At 48.1% G+C, this 23,625-nt stretch overlaps 1 long non-coding RNA gene across 1 annotated transcript; it reads left to right on the top strand.

The window, feature by feature from the left end:
• Positions 1-15,962: 15,962 nt before the first annotated feature.
• On the top strand, positions 15,963-23,379 carry LOC108350352 (uncharacterized). Its single transcript, XR_015683487.1, has 3 exons — positions 15,963-19,784; positions 21,153-21,201; positions 22,783-23,379. It is a non-coding gene; the product is annotated as an uncharacterized LOC108350352 (long non-coding RNA).
• Positions 23,380-23,625: the final 246 nt, after the last annotated feature.

The following is a 23,625-nucleotide window of genomic DNA, read 5'->3' as shown; positions in this document are numbered from 1 at the left end:
CTGCCATTAAATTGACACCTTTACATGTATAGTGCAGTGTTTCTTAGATAGAAGCCGGCCATGTGACCAGAACCACTGTCTATACAGACTGATTCCCCCAAACACACCCCCAAACCCTACAAAGCCTCCCTCCTTAGCCCCTGGCAGCCACTCATCTGCTTCCTGTCCCTCTGGACTTGTCTTCCTGGGCATTTCATGTGGCCTTTTGTACAAGCATTTACTGGCTTGGTGTTTTTCTTCAAGTTTATCCACATTTGGCTGGCTTCCCTGTTCCTGTGCCACCAGAGGGATCTGAGCCCAGTAAGGAACTCCCTAGAGCTGGGCATAGCCACTGTACACACACATGGTTGTCTGCTCTTGGATCCATTGACTCTGTGCTGTTTCCACTTTTGGCTACGTTGACACGTCTGGAGGAGCCCAGACAAAAGCTATCCTCACTCACCTCTTTTATCATTGGGAATATTGAGGCGCAATGGGGTTAGGACATTGCCAGTGTGGGGCAGGCTTAGATTTGAACTCCAAAAATCCTGCAATTTCATTTCCAATGTCCTGGCTTTACCTGGCCTGGTAAAACTTGTGGGACAAAGGAAGGCAGGAGAAAGAGAGGCAAGGGAAGGCTCTGGCTCCTGCAGAATTCTAGAAGTTCTAGATCAGTTTGTTCTGTTGGCTACTTGGCTGCTCTCAAGAGGGCGGGGGTTGCAGATGGTTTCCTCACTGGGCTCAGATCCCTCTGGTGGCACAGGAATCCTGGATCTGAGAGATGGAGTCCTTCTCTACTGGACAGGTGGGGAAATTCTGGCAGGACCAATGACAGGCCCAAGTCAGAAAACTAGGGCTTGAATTTATGTCTGTTTACATGTGAAGTGTGTGTGTGTGTGTGTGTGTGTGTGTGTGTGTGTGTGTGTGTGTGTATGTCTCTGACTCTCTGTCTCTATTTGTTTGTCCATCTGTCTCTCGTTTGTTTGTTTGTTTTTTTTTTTTTTTGAGACAGGGTTTCTATATATGCCTCTGGTTATCCTGAAACTCTCTCTGTAGACCAGGCTGTCCTTGAACTCACAGAGATCCACCCTCTGCCTCTAGAATGCTACCATCAAAGGCGTGCACCACCGCTACTCAGTGAGAGTTCATCTCAACCAAAGGGAAAGGTATCCCAGGGTGGAGTGATGTTTACTGAGTGCCCAATAAGGTTGATGCCCACCTAATGGCAGCATCACTAGTAAGAACAGAGGCAGTGGGGTAAAGAGGCATCTCTGTCTCCGGAGATGGAAACAGCTTCCCTGGGGGTCCTTTGCCTGGTGTGTGAGGGTGAGCACGGAGCAAATGATTCACAAGCGTGTGTGAAGTCATACTGTGTCCCACCCCCTGCCAGCCTTACACTCATGCACTAGGACGAGGACATTGCTGTTATCACCACCTCTGGTTCGCGGTTGTTTCCCACCCTGTGTAATCCCTGCCCTGAGCTCTTCCTAACCATCCACTCATTGAATCTTTACCTCGTCCCCCTGAGATAGGTTAGATTTTATTATTCCATTTTACAGCTGAGAATATTTTGGCCCAGAGAGATTAATAACACGTACAAAAGCTCACAGCGAATAAATTAAGGGACTTGGATTTGAATAGAAGCAGTCGGCCTCTCAAACCCATGCCTTTGGTGAGCACTGGATTTTATTGCTTCTACCTGAATGCGCTGTCTAGAGTCAGGACAATTGATGAGCAGAGCCCTGTGGGGTCTGAGGAAGTCTGTCATGGGGACAGACTCTCAGCTAACATGGCCCAGGAGGAGCCCCGGCTCCTTCCTCTTCAGTCATCTTTGACAAAGCATTGTCTGGCATAAATTGTCTGTTTAGTTGTATTTCTTTTCTGTCAATCTTTGGGATTCCTGAGGGTAAGGACCTTGCTTGGCTAACCTTGCATGCCTCGCTCCTAGCATATTGTTGAGCTTGTAGCAGGGATCACATCAGCCGCAGTTTGTTACTGATGTTCTGTTCCTCGCATGTGCTGGGGCCAGCCACTGCCTTCTCGGTAAGAACCTGCTTCTGGGAAGAGAGGATCATGAGCTACTCTGCATATCCAGGTCCTGAGGCTGGGCTGTTTCAGAATCTCTGTCTTTTCCTTCTGTGAGTCAGAAGTACTCTCGCTCAGTTACCTCCTCCACAAACCTGCCCCCACCTTGGAAAGAAGCTGGAAGCTCCTCATGCAGATGTCAAGGGAGACAACCCCAGGAGCTCACAGGATTGGTTCAAATGAGTGTGAGGGATAGGCATCTCACTGCAGAGGCAGGCTGGCTAGGCTTCCACTGGCAGCATAGCTATCTTGGTCACGACCCTAACTCTGTGGAGAGACCCCACGATCAAGTCACCTCTTATAAAAGGGAGCATTTGCTTGGGGGCTGGCTTACAGTTTCAGAGGTTAATTTTATTGTCATCATGGTGGAGAATATGGTGGCTGTCAGACAGGCTAAAGAAGTATCTGAGAGCTACATTCTCATCCGTGGGCAGGAGAGGGGAGAGAGAGAGAGAGAGAGAGAGAGAGAGAGAGAGAGAGAGAGAGAGACAGAGATACTGGGCCAGTTGTAAATTAAAGCCCACTTCCCAATGACACATTTCTTCCCTTCCTCCAACAAGGCCACACCTCCTAATCCTTCTCAAGTAGTGCCACTCCTTGATGATTAAGCACTCAAATATATGTGCCTAAGTGGCACATTTTATTTAAACCACCACAATGGCCAGTACCTGCTGTTCTGTGCTGAAGGTAGCTTTGAAGTTGAGCCTTTCAGCCAGGAGTCAAAACGATGAAGAGGCCAGACTGAGGGATTTGGGATCATGCATGTGTTCACCACACATTCACTGAGGCATTTCTCTTAGGTGATGGCACTGGGACAACAGCCACATGCATCTCAGAGAAGGAGTATCTGGAGTTTTTAGTCTGGATGTGAAGGTATATTCTCCTCCTTCACCTCTAGTGTAGATGTGGGTGAGTCTCTGACCTTGGGAGACTTCAGAGTGGGGCCGACAGTAGCACTTAACCAGTGGGTTAGTGGAGAAATAGCAGAGCCAATAATGACATAGGGCCATCTCTTGGCCTATTATGGGCCCCAGCCTGGGATTGGACAACCCAAAAGGCAGCTGGTGCCCTCTGGGCAAATGAGGAGGAATGTTACTTTACTAGAGTTTTGTAAGATCCAGAATTTTCTGATGATTCAGATTCTATCCTGCCAAACCCCAGAGCCCTGGTCTTTAGTGAAATTTCCTGCTGGGCCTCCTGGTTGGAGTGTAGAACAGGCAGAATGTGATGTGGAGCTGCGCTTTGGGGAGTGATAAACAGGCAGCACCATGGCCAGGGACAGGTCGCTGTCCGTAGTCCTGATCTCATTTTGTCAAACTTGTGGAGAAAGGCTAACCCAAGTGCTTGAAACTGAGCGTGCACAGGTGTGTGTGTGTGTGTGTGTGTGTGTGTGTGTGTGTGTGTGTGTGTGTGTGTGTCTGTCTGTCTGTCTGTCTGTCTGTCTGTCTGTCTCTGTGTGTGTGTGTACACAAGCATATTCACAGTACACGTGTGTGTGTGTGTGCATGAGTGTGTACACATGTATGCTTGTAGAAGCCCTGCCTGTGTATGCATGTATCAGTGTGTGTGCATCCATGAATGTGCGTGTGTGTGCAAGCATGTTCACACAATCCATGAGTATCTGTGCAACAACGTGTGTGGGAATGGGTGCACACACATGAGTGTGTATGTAGACCCAGTTGAGACAATAATTAGCCTCAGTTCAGTGATCTATTTGTCAGTTCCCTAAATCCTGCAGGCAACAGTATCTCAAAACCAGGCAGGATGAGAGTCTTGAGGAAGATCGGCACCATTGCATGATGTCCTTAGCCTCCCATAATCCGCTTCCATGCTAAGAGGACCTAAGAAAAGAAATCGGAAAGATATGATTACAGTAGATAACCTCTTCTGGCATCCACCTCTTCCTGTGAACCCATATGAGCATTGGGAGGTAGAAACTTATGCTTCTATGGAGACAGTGAGTGGATGGAGCTGGGGGTTGAGCTTGGGCAGTCTGACTGTGGGGTCTTCTTCTCTGTCAGCAGTCAGATATGTCAAGCATTCATCAGCCTAAGGTCCCCAGACACGTTTAGGGTTCTGATCATGTCATGTCTGGCCATAGTCAGTTGTGGTGGTGGGCACTACTGTTATCCAGGCAGAAGGAGCCAAAGACCAGTGAAATGGCAGCTGGTGTGACAGTGGGGTGTACCACCTGCCCAGGTGATCTGAAGTTCTGTGACCAGAGTCTAGTGCATAGATTCTTGCAGTGTTGGATTGTAGTTTCACTTTAATTCTCTTTCTCAAAGCAATATTGTCAAGGACAGGGCTGGGTGGCTTGTGTCAAGTCCATGGTTATATACTGTGCTCTCTCTCTCTCTCCCTCTCCTTTTCCCTCTCTTCCCTCTCCTCTCCTCCTCTCCTCCCTTCCCCCTCTCTCTCTGTGCATGCATGCATGCGCGCACACACACACACACACACACACACACACAGAGAGAGAGAGAGAGAGAGAGAGAGAGAGAGAGAGAGAGAGAGAGAGAGGAATAGGCATTAAGACCATGCTGACTATACTGGGTCTTTACAGTTCTAGGCACAGGGATTTCATCAAAGATATGGATCTCCCTCTTTTCCTCTCCCTTTCCCTTTCCTCCCTCTCCTCTCTTTACTCTCTCTCTCTCTCTCTCTCTCTCTCTCTCTCTCTCTCTCTCATCTACTTCCTCTTTTCCTTCTTTCCCTCTCCCTCCTTCTCTCTCTCCTCCATCCTCTCCTTTCTCCTCCTCTGTTTCTTCTCTCTGCTTTCCCTCTCCTCTTTCCCCTCTCCCCTCCGCAGGCAGCATGCTTTTGTGATCAGTTCCTAGTTACTGTGTGCTTCTCTGCAGACCCACAGAGTGGCTGACAGGCTGTGACCATGTCATCACAAGATGAGCCATTTTGTGCAGGTTCCCATGTGGCAGAGTCATCGCTTATGCACCCGTCTCTGACTCATGGTGTCGTGACATGTCTGTGGGGGTGTGATACCAGCATGGTTCCAGAAGCCAGCTCCTTCCTCTTCCCACCAAATTTCTGACTTCCCCTTTCCCAATGGCAAACTTGTTTGCTTGAAGGGCTCCAGCACCTGGCTCTTCAGACCTTTGTGTGTGCACATTCCCGGGCCCGCACTGCTCCCAAGTGACTGGGGACCTTTTGTCAAGCACATATGAAATTAAGTGAAATAAAAATCATATTAAAAATTATTACCATGTAACAGCCATTAGTCTACGCACTGCTGTCAGCCCGTGATGGATTCCTCACTTACTTCAATGAATGTTCTAACGGCAGTGATAAAATCACTCAGAAAAAAAAAAAAAACAGAATAAACTGTTAACCCTCTCCCCATCCACATTTGTTTTTCTTTGGAAAAAAATACAATAAAGTTCTTGGCAGAAAGGGCTGAGACATCTGTGCCTCTCTGTAATGAGGGACAAGCTGGTTCTGGGGTCCTCAATGTACTTCTCTGTGTAGGAGAGAATTTTGCTCTTGCCCCAGACATGAGCCCCATTTCTTAAGCTAGTTCCTGGGGGACTGATTTGAATCAGGCTCTTGCTGGAAGGGCCCTAGTTCTCAAATGCAAGATTTTAAATGACATTTATTTACTAAAACTGAGGTCAGCTTCCCGACCCCGCCCTGTATGTGAATAGTGTATTGTGTATGTTGTGGTGTGAGTGTGTGTGTGTATTGTGTGTGTATGTGATGTGTGAATGTGTATATGTGTATATGTGTATTGTGTGTGTGAATGTGTTTGTGTGTGTGGTGCGTGAGTGTGTGTATATGTGTGTGTGTGGTATGTGTAGTGTGTGTATATGTGTGGTATATTTAGTATGTATATGGTGTATGTGGTGTGTAAATATGTGTATATGTGTGTGTGGTGTGTATCTGTGGTGTGTAAGTGTGTGTGTATATGTATGTGTGTGTCTGTGGTGTGTGTGTACTTGTGTGTGTGTATGTGTGGTGCATATGTGAATGTGTGTGTGGTGTGTGAATATGTATGTGTGGTGTGTGTAAGAGATATGTGTGTGGTATGTATCTGTGGTGTGTGTATGTGTGTGGTATGTGAGTGTGTAAGAGATATGTGTGTGGTATGTGTCTGTGGTGTGTGAGTGTGTATATGTTTGTGTGTGGTGTGTGAGTGTGTACGTGGGTGTGGGTGTGTCTGTGGTGTGTAAGTATGTATATATGTATGGTGTGTTTGTAAGAGATATTGTGTGATGTGTATCTGTGGTGTGTGTGTGTGTATGTATGTGGTATGTGTGAATGTGTGTGTGTGTGTAAGAGATATGTGTGTGGTGCATATCTGTGTGTGTGGTATGTATATGTGTGCATGTGTGTGTAAGAGGTATGTGTGTGGTATCTACACATGAGTATGTATCCACCCAAGGAAGCCAGAGCAGGACATGATGTCCTGCTCTACTGTTCTCCCCTGATTGCTTTATAAGGGACTCTGGGTGAACACATGGTTCAGGTTCAGCTACGACGCTTGGCTAGTGAGCTCCTGGGATCTGCCTGTGTCTGCTCCTATAGCTCGAGGCTATGAACCATGCCCAGATTTTATGCCTGGTGTTTGGATTTAGATTCAGCCCTTGTGCTTGTATAGCAAGCACTCAGTTACCTACTGAAGCGTCTCCCATCCTCCATCGTGTTTTTTTTGAGAGAGGATTTCTCACCAGGTCCCAGGGATCCTTGACTGGGCTATGATGGCTGGACTGCAGGGGCAGGGACCTGCCTGTCTCCCTCTCCCCAACACTGAGGTCACAAGCATGGTGCTGGAGGTCAAACTCAGGTCTTCATGTTAGTGTGGCAAATTATTGACTGAGCTATCTCAGACACCTGCTTGTGATAGGTTGGGCCCATTCACTCTGGATTTTGCTGGTGACACTGGCCAAAAGTACAAGAAAAAGGTCAGATTAGAACGACTCATGAAACATAGAACCTGAAGTACAGAAAATGAGATCTCCTTTTCAGACGGAGTAAGGTCTTCTGGATGCTTCTCTGGGAGGAACTAGAAGCTGGAGGGTGGCACTTTCTGTGATAGGGGGAATGTCCCATGTTCTTATTGGAAGTAAAGAGCTCTGTGGAACACCTTGGGTTTAGGTGGGCTAGACAAGATGCCAGAGCTCCCAAGTCTTCAGAAGATGTCGGGGAGAGATCAGGCAGTTGATGAGACTGCACATAGGAGAGCATGTGAGAGAAGAAGTTTGCAAACACAGTGCTGAGGACCACTGGCCACCAAGGCCCTGGAGGAGACAGTGGAGGCGATGGGCAGCTTAGAGAGAAGTGATGCTACTAGGTGAAGGACTGTGGTGAGGGGCGAGGAGTCATTAGCAAAGCAAGGCATTGAAATGAATCAGATAGAGCTAAAAGCAGTGGGGGTGGAGGGATGCTCAGTGGTCCAGAGCACTGGCTGCTCTTTCAGACAACCCAGGGTTTGGTTCTCAGCACTCACACGGTGGCTCACAGCTCTCTGGAACTCCAGTTCCAGGAGATCTAATAGCTTCTTCTGACCTTCATGGATGCCAGACACGTGTGGTACATAGACATACACACAAGCCAACACGTATGTACACAAAAATCAATACTTTTTACACTTAAAAATATAATTGAAAAATATGAATGGTAGCCAAATACCTAACAAAAGCAACTTGGGGAAGGAGATTTTATTTGAGTCAGAGTTTTCTGGGTATAGTCCATCATGGTGAGGGATGTCATGGTGGTAGGAGTGTGAGACTGCTGGTCATACGGCATACTTAGCCAAAGAGCTGACTGAGACAAATGCTGGCACAGAGCTCACTTTCTCCTTTCTCAGTTCAGGACCCCAGCCATGGCATGGTGCCATCCACACTCAGGTGGATCTTCCCACACCAGTTAAACTCAGAGACATGACGCTTGTCTCCTAGGTGACAATTCTAGATCCTATCAGGTTGATGTCAATATCAACCACCACACTGAATTATCTGTTATCTCCTCTCCTAGCCATGAGGCAAGTCGTGACCATGGGCTCTCCCTGGTTAATTATTCAGCCAAGGGCTGCCACCGTCACCAACACTGAACAGAAGCCATGGCCAGAGAGGTGTCTTTGGAGAGATGGACTTGGTGGTCTGAAGATCCCTGAGCCGTGCAATCTCTTACACACCTCAGTGGCTCTTCTCCTTCATCCCAGCATCCTTGATGGTCCAAGTGGCTTGCATACTGGGCTTCTGCCGTAGAACAAGGGATTGCTCCGTGCAGCTTCTGGTTTGTGAACTGACAAGGACAGAACGCCTTCAGCCAGGTTTACAAAGCATGTTGTTGCAGTGAATGTTGCAGAAGCTGGTGGCTGAGAATGGCCGGACTCTGTCTTCTCACAGTTCTGGGGTCCAGAAGTCTGCAGCGAAGGCTCCGGGCTGCTTCCCTCCTGCCTCTCCATCTCCACACGAGGCCAGTGATCTTCCGTACCTCAGCCTGGCTTGTGGCTGCACCCCTCCACTGTGCCTCTGAAGTCGGGTGGTCTCCTCGTCCCTTCTCCCCTTGTAAGACACTAGTGCAGCTGGATGAAGGACCACCCACTCTGGTAAGACCTCATCTTAAACTGATCATACCCACAAAGACCCAATTTCCAAATAAGGTCCCACTCGCAAACACACTGACCCTGCCTTGTGGCTTTTTGTTATTAGAGACAGGCTCTCACACTGCAGTAACCCAGGCTGGCTGGAGCTCACTAAATAGCTCAGGCTGGCCATAAACAGAAGGCTGCCTGCCTGTCTGGCCTTTAATGTGTCTTCGTGTATGTGTTCATACTTGTATATCTGTGCTGCGATGCCTAGCTCTAATGGGGTTGAAATCAGGCCCCTATGCACTATACTGACTGACCCATCTCCCTGGATTTTGGAGGAACAGAATTTGATACACAGCATCTTCTAATTACATAGCTCCCTTGGGAAGTTAGTAGGGACCTTCTTCCCAAACCACCTTGGCACGGAAACCTGAGACCTATCTCAGAAATAACATTAGGAGTGTGAGTATCAATTTATTTTCTGTTGCTGTAATAAATGCCACAGGCAAAAAACAGCTTGGAGAAGGAAAGGATCTGTCTGTCTCCCTATCTGTCTGTCTGTCTGCCTGCCTGCCTATCTACCTATCTCCCATCTATCTATCTATCTATCTATCTATCTATCTATCTATCTATCTATCTATCTATCTATCATCTATCTATCTATCACCAAGTCAGAGTCCATCATTGAGAATTTCAGGGCAGGAGCTCAGCAGAAACCATAGAGAATGCTGCCTACAGGCTTGCTCTGCCAGCCAGCTTTCTTATATAACCCTGAGCCACTTATTCAGGCATGGCACCACCCACAGTGGATAGGACCCTCCGACATTAATCAACAATCTATCTAGACAGTTCTCCACAGATGGCTCAGCAGGCCACTGAGCCTGACACTTCCCAGAATCCACCGAGCAGAAGGAGAAAACTGATTCCTGCGAGTTGTTCTCTGAACTCTACACCTAGACTAGGGCGTGTGTGTATGCACACACACACACACACACACACACACACACCTCAAACACACACACACCTCAAACACACACACACTCCAAACACACACACACACACACACCTCAAACACACACACACCTCAAACACACACACACACACACCAAACAACAATAAAAAGGAAACAGAGCCTGCATTCCCAGGGTTGCTGTGATGGTTAACTTTCAACATCAATTTGACTGTAATGTCATCTCTGGAGGCATCTGTGAGAATTTTTCAGAGAGTTATAACTGATGGAGACCCACCATGAATGAGGGCGGCACCATGCTTAGGCTATGGGTCTCCCCTGAATAAAAAGGGAGAGACAAGGAGACAGTGTGGTGAACATCACCGTTCATTGCTCTCTGAAGGAGGAGTCCCAGCCCTATAGGCCCACTGCTGTGACAGACTGTACCCTCGCAAGCCATCAGTCCAAATACACCGTTCTTCCCTTAAGCTGCTTCTGTTGTCATAGCAACGAGCAAAGCAACGAGCACAGCTGCTCTACAGCTCAGAAAGTCACCACACGGAGGTGAGGGCTTCGCCTGAACTCATGAATCCATCCTCAGATATTTACTGAAGACCTACTGTGTGCCGGGGATGGCAAATTTTGTGGGATTGCCTCACGGAGGGGGACGTTTGCAGATGGATGGTTCTAGGAACTTCAGTAAGCTATGACAACTGTTATTCTAAAATTTCACAGGAGTGATTGAATATAAGTCAGGAGACCAGGACTTGGACTTGGGAAATAAGAGGAGACCTAAGGGTTATTCAGGAATCGGGCTAAAAGGGAAGATTATGTCTAGAGTTCTAATAGGTGTGGGCCATGTGAAGGTTGGGGTCCATGTGTGTTGAAGCCCTGAGACCGTGGGCACTCATGGAAATTGTGGGATAGGGAAATTGAAACTTGAGCAGATGATGACTGGATGATCCCTGAGGATACGTCCAGGGATGACTGAGCAGGGCTCCTCGTGGAGTCTGACCAGCCTTGGGGCAGCACCATTGTCTAAGGCAAATGATGTGCGTCTGTGCCCTCAGCCCCAGTTGTTCCCATCTCTTCATCCTCTGTGGCCGTGACAGCAGCATGAGAGACATGGGACATGGCAGCAATGGGACACGGAGAAAAGAGCAAGTGGTACTAACCAGCTGATCCAGTGGGGAAGGAAACGTTCAGGGTCCTTTAAGATCTAGCCTCTCTTCCCATCCACACAATTTCACTTCTTTTCTACCTAGGATTGGCAGAGAGACTATGCAGGGCTAACCTTTCAAGTGAGTAGGCAAGGAGAGGTGGGACTGAAGACTTGTTCTGGGGTCGAAGTTGTCCCTGGACCCCATGGGGTCTGGCTACTGTGACACAGTAAAGGCACTGAGGACCTGGGATAGACATGACACTTGAGCTGATAGGAAACTCCATAACCTCCAAGGTCCAGTGGGAGTGGAAGGAAATTGAAGTTGAACATGCTTGTGTGTGTGTGTGCGTGCATGCGTGTGTGATGGCTGGGACCTTATGGTGGGCTAAAACATGGGGGACTGTGCGCAGCCATGAGAGGAAAGAGGAGGTGGGTGAATGAGTTGAAGGCAGGAATAGTGTTTTAGTTTGGGTTTTATTGACACCATGACCAAAGCTTATAAAGGAAAACATTTAATTGAGACTGGTTCAGAGGTTCAGTCCAGTATCATCGTAGCAGGAAGTGTGGCAGGAGAGGCAGACATGTAGTGACATTCATCTGCCTTGGCCCTCATGTAGGAACAGAGACTTAGACCAAGTCTCATGAGCTGGCTCTTCTTGCCAAGGAGGAAGGGGACACTGTCATACCCTCCTATGTAAGTATTGGGAGCCCTCCATTCATCTCTCCCAGATCAAGCATGGATGAACATTGTTGATAGTGGAAATGCCCAGGACAGGTTTGGATGCAGGTGCAACTGTAGATAATTTTGTATAATCATGTCTTCATGGTCAAGACCCAAGTCACGTAGTGCATTGGTAAAGTGTGTGCTGGTGGCTCTGAAGCCAGATGGTCAGGCTCTAAGCCCGTGCCACCAAGGAGGAGCAATCTTAAATTTGTATACTTCTGTTCATTCATTTCTAAAGTGGGGACAGTAGCGGAGCCTACCTATGGAAAGCTGAGGGAGGCCTCTGTCCCTTGTCCATACAATTTCACTTCTTTCCTACCCAGGATTGGCAGAGAGACTATGCAGGGCTAACCTTACAAGTGAGCAGGCAAGGAGAGGTGGGACTTGTTCTGGGGTCTGAAGGAAGCTGCTGTGGTTTGACATGTGATGTCTTATAGGCTCCTGTATTTGAACACTTGGTCCCCAGGTGGAGGTGCTGTTTTGGAAGCTTGCAGAGCCGCTAAGAGACCTCTAAGTCTTGCTGGAGGAAATGGATGTTTTACAACCCCACCCAATTTCCTGGCTCCTTTCCTTCATGAGTGTTGGTACATTGTGACCAGCCACCTCTGTCCCTAGGAGGCCAGTGATGGACCTATGTGTGAAGGTATCTGTGAGAGGAAACTTTAAACTTCACATTATCCTAGGTTTCTTTTTTAAGACTTATTTATTTTTTAGCTGGGTGCAGTGACAGGTACCTTTAATCCCAGCACTTGAGAGACAGAGGCAGGCAAATCCCTGGGAGCTTGAGGACAGCCTTGTCTACATAGTAAGTTCCAGAACATCCAGGGCTACACAGAGAAACCATGCCTTGGAAAAGACACAGACAGGGGAAAGGGGTGGGGTGGGATATTTATTTATTTTGAAAGATTTTGTTTTTAATTTTAATTATATGTATGTGTATATCTTATGTAATGCCATATGGTAGGACCCAAAGACCTCTCAGCTATAGAGTCTATAGTGAGCCTCATCTGGAGAGAAACACTTCTCACAAAGCAGTCTTGCCTTGAATGCACTTTACAGGGAGCCAAAGAACACAGAAAAACCATTTCCAGGTTGGCAGTTTCAGGGGGAGGTAAGGCAAGCAAGCAGTTTAACAGAAGCCAAAACCACACTGTTACCTGAGCACTTTGACGTCACATTTCCAGAACAGGGCTGGGCACTTTTCCATGGTACTTTTCACAGCAAGAGTAGAAGTGAGGATCAATTTCTGGTTAAACCAAAAATGGCTCCAGCAGAAGCAAGATGGAGGGAACTGTCCTATCACAATTAAATACTACAAGCAAAAGCAACTTGGGGAGGAAAGGGATTATTTTAGCCTATGCCCCTTAAGTCATACTACATCACTGAGAAAAGTTAGGGTAGAAACTCCAGGCAGGAACCTGGAGGCAGAAACTGATACAGAGGCCACAGAGGGGTGCTGCTTATTGACTTGCTCCCTATGTCTTGCTCAGCCTGCTTTCTGATAGAACCCAGGATCACCAGCCCACAGCTCACAGTGAGCTGGTTCCTTCTACATCAATCAGCAATCAAAAAGATGACTTACAGGCTTGCCCACAGCATTCTCCTGTAGCCATCCCCCCACCATGTGCCTGTGCATTCGAGTGATAGTGTGTGCACATGAGTGTGTTTGTGTGTGTGTGTGTGTGTGCGCGCGCGCGTGCCCGTGCGCTCGTGAATGCATGCGTGCACACAGGTGCATGTGGAGTCCAGGAGAGGTTGTCAGAACCCTGGAAACTAACGTTACAGATGGTTGTGATCAACCCAATATGGGTGCTGAGAACTGAACTCCGGTCCTTAGCAAGAGCACTAAGGACTCTAAACTGCTGAGCCGTCTCTGCAACCTCTTACATGTTTTATTTTCATGTGTCAGAGTATGTATTCCATGTGCTTGTGGGTGCCCATGGAGACCAGACGTGGGCCTCTGATCCATTGGATCCCAGTTCTCTGAGGCATGGCAATTGCATGCTCAGAGTATACGGGGAGATAGCACCCCCAAAACCTTGCAGGATTGAAAACCAAAGAGAGTAAGAAAAAAGCCCAAAGCTGATTTTCAAAGGGAAATTTAGCTCATTGTTGGAGACAGACTAGTGGTAAAGGATTCAAATGGTGACCCAGGCACTTCTTGGCTGTGTGATCACAGGGTCAGCCCCGAAGTCTCTGTGACTTCTTTTCCTCTTCTTTGTAGCTGAGATGATAATGGCTTTCCTATTAGGGTGCCTGGGGACCAGCTGGTTAAAATCCACAAAGCTCGAAACAATGCAAGACTTGGGGAGGGCTGGATATGGCTGGGCTCCTCTGTTTTATGTTAGTATTGTTCAGAAGGAAGCAGTATTGTTTGTTACTGATGGCAGCAGCCGTGAAAATAGGTATAGTGGAAACACCGAGGAAACACATGTGGCCTGCAGAGGGCTCTAAGCCAGGGACCTGTGGTCTTTGTTTCTGAGGGTGAAGTCACAAGGATATTCACAGGACAGAAGCAGAGTCTTGCCTCGCCTTGAGGCAGCTCTAAAGGGCATGAAGAGCAATGATTTCTCTGGGAACCACTGGGCTATCTTGTCTCAAAGCGCATTCTTCAGGAGAACCTGAATGATATCAGGGGTAGGGGCAGTCAATAATGACAGATTGTCCCCCTTGCCGGGACAATCAAGAACTGGGTTTGTACCACTTGCTAGCCATGCATCTCGGGCTGATTTCTCCACCTTTCTGGATCTCAAATGGTTGCCTCAAGATGAGGTCAACCAAATGTTCTTCCTGGGATGCTTTGGAGAGAATGAAGTGATAAGGTTGACACACCGTCCTGATATATGCCTAAGTGTGGTGTCACTATTGGTGAGTCAGGGAAGCTTCAAGGCTGTGTGGAGACAGAATGAGGCAGAATAGAAGGGAAGGGTGGGCCTGAAGGCAGTGGGATTTTTTTTAATTGGATATTTTTTATTTACATTTCAAATGTTATCCCCCTTCCTGGTTTGAAGGCAGTGTTTTGAGGGGTAGCTTACGGGTGTCCTTTGGCAAGCTTGCTCTCCATGGGCAGCTGGAGTTCACATATGATCTTGCCGCTTGCAAAGGCTAGGGGAGCCTGTTGGAGGGGGCTGGGAGCCTGTAATCATGGCCAGGAGAACCTTGGTGGCCCGCTTGCACTGCCGTCATCGAGGGGCCAGAGAGGCTCCTGTAGAAGCCAGCTAATAAGCAGGGGAGGTGGCAGAGGTGGACTGTGAGCCCACGCTGGCTGAGCAGAGCAACCAGACGTGACGGGAGGAACGAGGGGCCTGCCCGAGCCTCTCCACATGCCCGCGTGGCCAATTTGCTGGTGACCCTGTGCCAAGCTCTTAACCTCAAGGTCTTAGGGTTGCTGTCTGTAAAGTGATGAGGGCCAGGCTGCCACTGCTGCACTGCAGAAAGTTCCGGAAGAGGAAGCTCAGGGCACAAAGTGGGAGCCAAGGCTCAGGTGTAAAGTATAGCATCTTTCTGGCTACAGGGAGTCCTGGGCCTTCCTTTAGTCCCTGGGTATGGAATGGCTGGACCCCCAGGAGCTTGTCTTGGGTTGGGGATGGATTCTGCTAGATGCAGAGAGTTTAGTAATGTAGAAGTGAAGCATGAAGCAGAGGGGGAGAATTCCCTGATCAGACCTCCTATGTCCTACCGGGTACCTGGGATGGGTACAGGAGACATGGAGTCTCAACAACCCGACGTCCATCACAGCTCCTATGATCCTGACCTCTTTGCCCTGGGCACAAATGTCCCTCTTCCTGGAGCCTCAGTCTCCCTATCTGTAAGACGGTGGTGGTGGCAGCATTTGGGATAATGACATCACCGGGTACATTGTTGGACACTTGCCCTGCTTCCTGAAGAGCTTCATCCATGAAAAATGCTAGTAATATCGGCTGTTGTGTGTTGCCATTGGTCCCTTTGTGTAGTGACAGGACCAGGAGAGTACAGATTTCACAAAGGCGTAGGGCAGGCCCTGGCCAGGGCGCCAGGAGCCCAAGGGTTAAATCTCCATGGAAACAGGCATGCATTATTTACGTAGCCTAATGAATAAAACATTTATGTGGTAGGCTAATAAATTCCCTCACACAAAGCAAAGTAAGCTATGATTTAAATATTGGCCTCTGCTGGCTGGCTGAGTTATGGGGGCTGCTCATGGGGGCTCTCTTGCTTTTATGCTCCCTTCTACTGGAGGGGGGAAGAGGAGTGCACGGGGGAGGGGAGCAAGAACTTTCTAGTAAGTGGCTTTTGGAGTCCTTCTAAACAGCTACCCAGTGCTGGGGCTCTGTCCCTCCCAGTAAGGCTGTATACCCCAAATGGCTTCCCCAGAGTCAGGGCTGGGATTGGGTGACAGGTGGAGCTGGTCCCTACCCAGGGGACTGTCTTTTATATAGGACAGAGATGACCAGAGGTGGGGTAGCCTTCTAGGGTCTTCTGAAGCAATGGATCACATCTGTGGGACTTAAGGGCCTTAAAGTTGGGTGTTAGGTAGTGAAGGGACAGAGGCACCTGACACATCAAGGAAGCCGAGAGGTGACAGAGATGGGTAGGAACAAATAGGGGAGCTGAACTCAGCAGGAGAGTAGCAGAGCCTCAGGGAGAGAGGAGTGACTCCCCTCTGGCTTCTGCCTGTCCAAGGCTGTTCCTTGCCTGGGGTCCAGCTCACTGTTTCCTCTCTCAGCCTTCTGCTTCCGTATGTCTCCCTCCTTAAGGCTGGCAAGCCCCATTTTCTCTCTCCCCTCCCTCCTTCCCTCTATCCTTCCTATATTTGCCCAGGTTAGACCCTCCTCTATTCCTCTGTCTCTTTGCATCTCTGCCTATCTCTCTTGCTATCTATCACCCATCAGGAACAGGGCCCTTCTGTTCACTCACTCGAGTATGTGGATTCCCTGCTGGACTTCTGAGGAAGAAGGAAGGAGCTCCATTGGGCCTGGGGACCTTGAATGTTTGTCTGGGGTATATTGTGGGTTACAGGTACCCTGGGGAAAGGTACGTATCATGACATCCCTGGGTCCCTTTGGCTTTCTTAGAATTGCCTTTGGAGGAATGGAAGCCACAAAGTAGAGTATGGCCTGGTGACTGGGGGATCTTTAAGGGGGGATCACAGCCCTCAACAGATGCTTCACGGGGATGAAGCTCACGCCTGCAATGTGGGGAAACAGAGCAAGGCAGTGATCCTAGTCGGAAGACTCCATGTAGACCCCACTCCTGCTGTTAGAGTCCTAGATATGGCGTTCTGGGTTGCTGAAGATGGCAGAATCTGTCCCACTGGGACCATAATCTGAGGCTATGGGACTTCTGAGTGGCATCCTTAAGGGCTGCAACGCCCACAGTGGCCTCTGTACTCTCATGCCTGGCCCCTGTCCTGGGATGACAGACAGCAAGGTGGTAGGCACCAGTGTCTCTCCTTCATCTTTCAGAAGTGCTGGCTTGAGCTTGCCCCACACTGGTGGTCTTGGGCAGCGCTGGCTTCTCCCGTGCCAGCATTCTTTCAGAAACTGCTGGGCCTGTCTTTTGACATCATACCTGACACTGTCTTTGAGTTACAACTGCCACAGATCAGCCCAGACTCAGGAGAGGAAAATAGATTCCACCCTGCTAGAAAAAATGGCAAGCAGGCTTACTGGGGGCCAGGGGGCTCGAAACGCAGCCTTTGGGGGCAAAGGACCCCCTTCCATCAGTGTCTTGATGGAAACAAAGCCCCCTCCTTCTCCACAGGCAGAGTAGAATCATGGGCTCACAGACTACACCTTCTGGAGTTCAAGTTTCAGTCAGCTCTCACCAGTCGTGGTCCCCAGAGAGAAAGATCCGGGGACTTGTTGCTGTTCCCACCTCTGTGAACTGGGGCTCATGGTCGCTGGGGCCAGTGGTGCCGTTTGGAAGGTCCTCCGAGTTGGCGTATATGAATTAGCATCTCCAGTGTTAGTGTCTCTTCTCCCTTCTCATCCCCAGCTGTGGTGTGACTTTTCCCCAGAGGCATGTGAACAGACATCTGTTTACCTCGGACAGGATACCAACTACAGACCAAAGACAAGCTTTCACCCGCATCCAGCTCAGAGAACCCATGAATCTGCTGCCCCAGTTTACAGGAGCCTGGGTGGCAGAGACCGCATCCTCACTTAGTCCACGCCCACCCTAGCATGAGTGACGCCCCCCAGAAAGCTGCCTCCAGTTCTGGGATGGAACCTGCCCCAGACAAGCCTAGGAAGCAAAGACGCGTTGAAACCGCAAATGGGAAGCGGAACTCACACGGAGACAAGCACACTGTCACAGTGGCGGTGCTGACACACTGCCTGATCCAAACTCATGATTCATAGTGACATGAAACAAACCAGCCCAAACTAGAATAAACCAAGCCACGCCCACAGGGCAGATCGGAAGATGTTGGTGGGGCGTGGAGTTATCTTTAAAAGGAAAAGTAAGGAAGAAGTAAAATGCCCACTGTGGCACTAACTCACAGATGTTACCTTTCTCCTTACAGATGTGTTCTGCCTGATAAGGAAGGAGACTGTAAGAGGGAGCATAAATGTTTCCCAAACTTTAGCGGAATAAAGGTTCTTAGCAGTGAGCTGTGATCATCACTGCAAACACACAAGAAGAAATAAATGCTCCCCCACCCGTGTGTGTGTGTGTGTGTGTGTGTGTGTGTCCTTACACAATCTCTGCAAGCACTCTACCACTGAGCTATATAGTCCCAGCCTTACTGGTTTTTAAAATTTGTTTGTTCTCCATTGTTTGTTTTGTTTTAAGACAAGGATTTTTGCCCTGTAGCCCAGACAAACTTCCAGGCTGGCCTCTACTTCCTAAGTGCTGAGACCATAATATATCTTCTATTGATTGATCGATTGATTGATCTATTTATTTTCCTACCCACCCATGCCTTTTTGTGTGATGTAGACGTGCATGTGCATGTGTGTGCATATGTCTACAGAGGCCAGATACCAACACACGGCACCATCTGCCCCACCCTGCTCCACTTCAACTCAGGCTCTCACTGAACCCGCAACTCACGGGTTCCTCAGAGCTGGCTGGCCGGCCATCTCTAGGATCTTCCTGTCTCTCTCCCCATCCTTGACAGCTCTAGAATTACACACTTACCACCATGCCTGGCATCCAAATTCAGACCCTCATACTTGCACAGCAGTCTAGTAACTAATGGAGCTGTCTCTCCTGCCATAGCATACCTTGTGATGGAAACACGCCATGACACTTGTGGACTAGTGTGGACAGGAAAATTATCAAAATGGCTGAGCCTCTCTATATCGATTGCCATCTTAACAGAAAATACAGAGTGGAAGAGCATGGTATGAAAAATGGCATAGATAAAGTTAGAAAAATCAATTTATTCCTAATGAGATACATACATATACACAGATATATGTGTATGTACATACACATATATGTCACATGTATTTGTATGTACACACATGTATGTATACATAGTCACACATATACATGAATATATACATATGTATACATACATATGTATGTATATATCTGTATATCAGGCTGAACTAATAAATCCTCTTATCTCGGTCTCCTAAGTGCTAGGATCACACCCAGAGCTATAATTTGCTTCATGTGCGATAATAGCATGTGACAATTAAATAATTAAAAATAAAAATCGGGGCTGGGGATTTAGCTCAGTGGTAGAGCGCTTACCTAGGAAGCGCAAGGCCCTGGGTTCGGTCTCCAGCTCCGAAAAAAAGAACCAAAAAAAAAAAAAATCTAGAAGAAGCTAGCTGTGATGTCGCCTGTAAGTCAGCTGTGATAGTGCCTGTAATCCCAGTATTGGAGAGGCAGAGGCTAGGGGATCTCTGTGAGTTCTAAGCCAGCCTGGTTTCTATGGTAAGTTTCAGACCAGCATCATACAGTCAGATCCTGTTTCAGAAACCAAAACTGTAAGAGGCGTGGCTGGTAGGACACTGGGTTTTGATTCAGAGTCACGTAGAAATAGGAGGGGGAAATTACCTATAGAGTAAGACCCAAGACCCTCAGAGCTGGTGACAGGGCTGGCTCATGGCCAACCCTGGGGAGTTGTCTGCCTTTGTGTTATTTGGGGGTAGTAACACTTTTTCTCTTCCTTCCCTCCTTCCTTCCCTCCCTTTTTTCTTCTTTGGTTTGTGTCATGGTGTGAGCATGTATGTGTATGCACAGGTGTGTACACATGTGGATGGAGGCCAGAGGTCAGCATCAGGTATCTGCCTCGATCCTTTTTTGCCCCGACCCACAGGGCAGTCAGCGGAGGTTGGAGACCACCTAGGAGAGAATGGAGGACAAGAGACTCGAAGAAGGATGCCAAGACATGAGTCTGATCAAGGTGACAAATTATATTTTTCCCCAAGGCTGAATTTAAACCATAGCAGGGGTAACAGAGGGAAGGTGGGAAGCAGGAAACATTTACAAAGGTCAAGGACACAGGATTGTGGTCAGGCAATCGGCTGACATCAACAGGATGTCAGAAAGGTCACAAGTTTGTCATATCATTAGGCATTCTGACGTCAGATGTATTTTTCAGAAAGGTCACAAGTCTGTCATATCACTAGACATCCTGACCACCAGATTTGTATTGGTCTTCTGCAGCTGGCTGGGGATTTTCCATGAACCCAGTCATACTTAACTCTAACTATAATATTAACATCAATAATGGAGGGTTTTAAGGGCATCATCGTTCCCAATACCTTTCCACTTTACTTTTTTGAGGCAAGGTCTCTTATTAAAGTCAACTCATGGATTTGGCTAGTCTGGCCAGCAAGCTCCCAGAGTCCTCCTGTCTCTACTCCTCCAGGCCTAAGACTGAGAGCCTAGCTTCTTAGCAGACTCTAGGGATCGGCCCAGGCCCTCAAGCTTGAGTGGTAATCACTTTACAGACTGAGCCATTTCTCCAGCTCTGCAGCAATGCTTATCATTAGAAACATTAAATTTGAAATTTTGTGTAATGAACTTGGGTTAAAAACTTAAAAATAGAAAGACTAAAATTCAAGTGGATTCAATAGCGCTGGTCCTTACCGTGTGTGTACTTACTGTATGTGAGGTCCAGGCTATGCATACAGTACATCCTACCACTTCATGTTCATACTGAGAAACATCAGAGAGGGTAAGCCACAGGAAAAGTAAGAAGACCAACAGTCATACTCATGAATAACCACATCCTGCTTCGTGGAGCAGAGTCTGGGTTCTGCTTCATGGAGCAGAGTCCTGTGTGTGTGTGTGTGTGTGTGTGTGTGTGTGTGTGTGTGTGTGTGTGTGAACTGTATGGTAACATTTTCAAAGAATGACTTTTAAAGTTAAGTGTGTTTTATATTGTGATATTTACCTGAGATCTTGGGGATAAACAAAATAGGAAAGGTTATGGTTTAACAGTTTAATAGTGATGTATTTCTCTGTCAAGTTGACAGGTGATCAGCTGTTAGTTTTTGTCAACTTGATGCGAGCTAGAGTCATTTGGGAAGAGGGAACCTCAACTAAGAAAATACCTCTGTCAGATTGGCCTGTAGACATGTCTGGGGGTATTTTCTTGACTAATGATTGATGTGGGTAGCTTCAGCCCACTGTGGGTGGTGCTACCCCTGGGCAGGTAGGTGGTCCTGGGTTATATAAAAAAAAAAAAAAAAAGCTAAGCAAGCCAGGAAGAGCAAGCTGGGAAGAAATGTTCCTCCATGATCTCTATTTCAATTTCTACTTTCAGATTCCTGCCCTGACTTCCTCTAAGGACTGATGGACTGTGGCTTGGACATGTAAGCCAGATAAACTCGTTCATTCCCAAATTGCTTTTGGTCATGGGGTTCAATCACAGCAACATAAAGCAAATGGAGACAGCCTAAGATAGCTATGTAAGCTTCCTTGTTGGCTCAGAGAGGACCCAGGCCATCCTACTAGAGGAACCCTTTGTGCAGAGACAGGCTAAGTGTCCTGTCCGCAAGCCCCAACCATCCTAGCCAGAGCCTATTCACTCCATCCACTCCAGCTGACCTCTACTCATGACAGTCTCCAAGCTCTTCAAAATAACTCCACAAGCCGAGGACTGCACATCCAAATGTGAGCCTACAGGTGATATTTCAGACTCAGGCCCAAACAAGCCATCCCTCTGGGCCCCTTCCCTAACTGCCGACCTTGTACATAAAGGGTACAAGAGCTGGTGTTTTGAGTCAGTACACATAGAATAGTTTGTTCCACAGAACCAATGACACAGGCATACATGCCACATTGTTAGGCTCTTAAAGCTTCAATTGTACTATCCAGAAGAGGTCAAAGGTCATCTGGTGAGGACCTGGGGTCTGGAGTTTGCCAGATAGGTCTAGAGCGGTGGTTCTGAGCTTGTGGGTTATGACACCTTTGAGTGGGGGTCACATATTCGATATCCTGCATATCATATTTGTGCATTGTAATTCATACAGCAGCAAGGATGTGTAAATTTTTAATAGTCACAGGAAGCAGATGGAGAGAGAGAACTGGGTAGGAGAGGGGATGGGGAAGGGAATGGGGTGTTCAGGATCAAGTGTCGGGAGAGACAGACCAGAGGGCCAGAGGGCCAGAGGACCAGGATAATGAATGGAGATTGGTGGTTGATGAAGGTAGGGGCAGTGGACGGGCATCTCTAGAACATACCAGAGACCTGGGATGGGAGAGGCTCCCAGGAGTCTATGGGATGTGTCCTGGTTGGTTCTGTGTGTCAACTTGACACAAGCTGGAGAAAGGAGCCTCCCTTGAGGAAATGCCTTCATGAGATCCAGCTATAAGGCGTTTTCTCAACTAGAGGTCAAGGTAGGAGAACCCAGCCCATTGTGGGTGGTGCCGTCCCTGGGCTGGTGGTCTTGGGTTCTATAAGAGAGCAAGCCAGAGCAAGCCAGGGGAAGCAAGCCAGTAAGTAACATCCCTCCATGGCCTCTGCTTCAGCTCCTACTTCCTGACCTGCTTGAGTTCCAGTCCTGACTTCCTTTGGTGATGAAATAACAACATGAAAGTGTAAGCTGAATAAACCCTTTCCTCCCCAGCTTGCTTCTTGGTCATGATGTTTTGTGCAAGAATACAAACCCTGACTAAGACAGGGTGACTTTACCTGAGACTCCTAGCAGTGGGGAACCTGAAGTGGATACCTCCTGTGGCAAGTCAGGACCCCCAGTGGAGGAATGGGGACACCAACCCACCTACCCACAAACCTTTTGACCCAAAAAATCTGTCCCATCTACAAGAAATACAGGGACAAAGATGAAGCAGAAGCTGAGGGAATGGCCAACCAATAACTGACCCACGCTGACATCCATCCCATGGACAAGCACCAATCCATGACACTATTAATGATACTGTTATGCTTGCAGACAGGAGCCTAACATAACTGTCCTCTGAGAGGCTCCACCCAGCAGCTGCCTGAAACAGATGCAGAGGCCCAGAGCCAAACATTGGAGGAAGATCGGGGAGTCTTATGCAAGAGTTGGAGGAAGAATCAAAGGCCCTGGAGGGGATAGGAACTCCACAGGAAGACCAACCCGGACAGACTCTGGGGCTCTCAGAGACTGAACCACCAAACAAAGAGCATACACAGGCTGGACCTGGGTCTCCCCTCACATATGTAGCGGATGTGCAGCTCAGGCTTCATGTGGGTCCCAAACAACTGCGAGCTGGGGCTGTCCCTAAAGCTGTTGCTCTCTGCGGATCCCATTCTCCTAACTGGGCTGCCTGTCTGGGTCCAGTAGGAGAGGCTGCACCTAGCCCTACAGAGCTTTGATGAACAGGGTAGGGGGAAACCCAGAGGGACCTCTACTCTTCCAGAGGAGAAGGGTAGGGGGGAATGGGTGAGGGACTGTGTGAGGTGGGTACCAGGAGGAGGGACAGCAGTGATCAGGATGTAAAGTGAATGAATGAATGAATGAATAAATAAATAAATAAATAAATAAATAAATAAATAAATAAATAAACGGGGTCCCTCATGCTTTTGCAGCAAACACTCCTAACTGGCTCCTTTTTCTTCTTTTTTTAAATTTTTTACCATTGTGTGTGTTTGGAGGAGGGGCATAATATACATACGTGCACAAGCCTGTGTGGGTGCAGTCACGTGTATATATGTTCATAAAGGCCAGAAATTAACATCAAGACATTTTCTTTAATTGCTCTCTCTCTCTCTCTCTCTCTCTCTCTCTCTCTCTCTCTCTCTCTCTCTCTCT

The sequence above is a fragment of the Rattus norvegicus genome, chromosome 3, assembly GCF_021556685.1.
Source record: "Rattus norvegicus strain SHRSP/BbbUtx chromosome 3, alternate assembly SHRSP_T2T, whole genome shotgun sequence".
Taxonomy (NCBI): domain Eukaryota; kingdom Metazoa; phylum Chordata; class Mammalia; order Rodentia; family Muridae; genus Rattus; species Rattus norvegicus.
This window is presented reverse-complemented; position numbering and strand designations above follow the sequence as displayed.